The sequence below is a fragment of the Triticum dicoccoides genome, chromosome 1A, assembly GCF_002162155.2.
Source record: "Triticum dicoccoides isolate Atlit2015 ecotype Zavitan chromosome 1A, WEW_v2.0, whole genome shotgun sequence".
NCBI classification, from domain to species: domain Eukaryota; kingdom Viridiplantae; phylum Streptophyta; class Magnoliopsida; order Poales; family Poaceae; genus Triticum; species Triticum dicoccoides.
In genome coordinates this window covers 45,256,806-45,260,627 of record NC_041380.1, presented here as the reverse complement: position 1 = coordinate 45,260,627, position 3,822 = coordinate 45,256,806, and positions in this window count along the sequence as shown.

Below are 3,822 nucleotides of genomic sequence, written 5' to 3'. Positions count from 1 at the left end.
TCACGTGAGATGGAGTAGTTTTCAATGGTGAACATCACTATGTTGATCATGTCTACTATATGATTCACGCTCGACCTTTCGGTCTCCAGTGTTCCGAGGCCATATCTCCATATGCTAGGCTCGTCAAGTTTAACCCGAGTATTCCGCGTGTGCAAAACTGGCTTGCACGCGTTGTATGTGAACGTAGAGCTTATCACACCCGATCATCACGTGGTGTCTCGGCATGACGAACTGTGGCAACGGTGCATACTCAGGGCGAACACTTATACCTTGAAATTTAGTGAGAGATCATCTTATAATGCTACCGCCGAATTAAGCAAAATAAGATGCATAAAGGATAAACATCACATGCAATCAATATAAGTGATATGATATTGCCATCATCATCTTGTGCCTTTGATCTCCATCTCCAAAGCACTGTCATGATCACCATCATCACCGGCTTGACACCTTGATCTCCATCGAAGCATCGTCGTCGTCTCGCCAACTATTGCTTTTACAACTATCGTTACCGCTTAGTGATAAAGTAAAGCAATTGCATGGTATTGCCTTTCATACAATAAAGCGACAACCATATGGCTCCTGCCAGTTGCCGATAACTGCGTTACAAAACATGATCATCTCATACAATAAAATTTAGCATCATGTCTTGACCATATCACATCACAACATGCCCTGCAAAAACAAGTTAGACGTCCTCTACTTTGTTGTTGCAAGTTTTATGTGGCTGCTACGGGCTGAGCAAGAACCGTTCTTACCTACGCATCAAAAACCACAACACGGTATAGTGATTGATTTTTGATCTTCAAAAAGAACCCTATTCATTGAATCCGATTCAACTAAAGCTGGAGAAACAGACACCCACTAGCCACCTGTGTGCGAAGCACGTCGGTAGAACCAGTCTCGCATAAGCGTACGCATAATGTCGGTCTGGGCCGCTTCATCCAACAATGCCGCTGAATTAAGAATCAACTAGTGATGGCAATCAATATGTATATACCCACGCCCACAACTCCTTTGTGTTCTACTCGTGCATATAACATCTACGCATAAACCTGGCTCGGATGCCACTGTTGGGGAACACAGTAATTTCAAAAAAATTCCTCTGCACACGCAAGATCATGGTAATGCATATCAACGAGAGGGAAGAGTATCGTCTATGTACCCTCGTAGACCATAAGCGGAAGCGTTATGACAACGCGGTTGATGTAGTCATACGTCTTCACGATCGACCGATCTAGCACCGAAGGTACGACACCTCCGCGATCTACACACGTTCGGTTTGGTGACGTCCCGCGAACTCACGATCCAATAGAGCTTCGAAGGAGAGCTTCGTCGGCACGGCATGATGGTGGTGATGATTTTTCTAGCGGAACAAGGCTTCGCCTAAGCACCGCTATGATATTACAGAGGTGGATTATGGTGGAGAGGGGCACCGCACACGGCTAAAGATCAATGATCAACTTGTGTGTCCATGGGGTGCCCCCTCCCCCGTATATAAAGGAGTGGAGGAGGGGGAGGGGGCCGGCCTCTCTAGGCGTGCCCCAAGGGAGTCCTACTCCCACCGGGAGTAGGATTCCCCCCTTCCCTTTGTTGGTTCTAGGAGAGAAGGAAGGAGGAGGAAGAAGGAAGGAAAGGGGGGCTCCCAATTCGGAGTGGGCTTGGGGGGGGGGCGCCCCCTCCTTTGCTTCTTTTCCCTCTCTTCCACTAAGGCCCAATAAGGCCCATATACATCCCGGGGGGTTCCGGTAACCTCCCGGTGCTCCGGTATACTCTCGATTTCACCCGGAACCATTCGGATGTCCAAACATAGGCTTCCAATATATCGATCTTTACGTCTCGACCATTTCGAGACTCCTCGTCATGTCCTTGATCAAATCCGGGACTCCGAACTACCTTTGGTACATCAAAACACATAAACTCATAATACCGACCGTCACCGAACGTTAAGCATGCGGACCCTACAGGTTCGAGAACAATGTAGACATGACCGAGACATGTCTCCAGTCAATAACCAATATCGGAACCTGGATGCTCATATTGGTTCCTACATATTCTACGAAGATCTTTATCGGTCAAACCGCATAACGATATACGTTGTTCCCTTTGTCATCGGTATGTTACTTGCCCGAGATTCAATCGTCTGTATCTCAATACCTAGTTCAATCTTGTTACCGCCAAGTCTCTTACTTGTTCCGTAATTCTACATCCCGTAACTAACTCATTAGCTACATTGCTTGCAAGGCTTATAGTGATGTACATTACCGAGAGGGCCTAGAGATACCTCTCCGACAATCAGAGTGACAAATTCTAATCTTGATCCATGCCAACTCAACAAACACCATCGGAGACACCTGTAGATCACCTTTATAATCACCCTTTTACGTTGTGACGTTTGGTAGCACACAAAGTGTTTCTCCGGTATTTGGGAGTTGCAGGATCTCATAGTCATAGGAACATGTATAGTTATGGAGAAAGCAATAGCAACAAACTAAATGATCCTCATGCTAAGCTAACAGATGGGTCAAGTCAATCACATCATTCTCTAATAATGTGATCCTGTTAATCAAATGACAACTCATGTCTATCGTCAGGAAACATAACCATCATTGATTCAACGAGCTAGTCAAGTAGAGGCAAACTAGTGACACTATGTTTGTCTATGTATTCACACATGTACTAAGTTTCCGGTTAATACAATTCTAGCATGATATAAGGAAATATAAATAACAACTTTATTATTGCCTCTAGGGCATATTTCCTTCAGTAATCAGGCCAAAAGTTAAGATGAAACAGTTCGAGATGACCGCTAAAGAAATCATGAAACATAGGCATGCATAAGATCATCCTTAATAATATGCCAACATTTCTTATAGAATTCAGCTGAAAACCCATCCAGTCCCGATGCTTTATTCGGTTTTGTGATCATATATGGAGTATAGCAGTGTTTTGGTTCAGTTTTTGCAACCATTGTTGGATGCTTATGTTATTCGGAAGAAGTGCCTTCTTTTGCACTCCTTTGTGTCTTATTTAATACTCCTTCCGTCCTAAAATAAGTGTCTCAATTTTGTATTAACTTTAGCACAAAGTTGTACTAAGCTTAAGACATTTATTTTTGGACGGAGGGAATAGTTGGGAATTGTAACTACCATATACTGTAATACTATATTAAAGCTATGTTGCTAACACAGTTTTGTATGCAGTTACTGGTATAGTTCGTGCAGTAGTATGATGCTATACTGTAGGAGCATATTGCAAAGAAAGATGGTCCTTCTGGACCGAAAATACATGGGCGTGGACGGGCTCGTCCGCTCACTGAATCGTGAGGTGTTGCTTCACTTTGGGACGCACCACTTCCTCACCGGCTCTTTGCCCTTCCGGTCGCGGTGCTGCTCTAGCCGTTGGTGTATGCATCAGCCGCCGAAGGGTGATCGTCGTTGGGCCTTGATCCATCTTTGTCGTCGTCCGACAGGTCCATGTGCACCCCAACTAGCCTCCGGAGCAAGCGCTCCTGCTCCTCGGGATGCCTCCTCGCCTTTGCCTTCGCTGGCAGTCTTCTGCGCAAGCTGCCGCGCATCTGACTCCGCCATTATCAAGGAGCGACCGAGGACAGACGCAATGAGCGCGTCCTCGGGACCGACCGACACGCGCGATAGCCCGGTGCCTCGCCAACGTGTCGCCCGCCACCAACCTCTTCCTCATGTGTTGACGCTCACGCAGTGCGGTCCGCGCCTCCAACTCGGGTGTCCTCGATCGGCCTGACACCTGTGAGGGCATGAGCACCCAATGGTGCTCGTGGACGCCCTCCGGAGGTGGATGAGA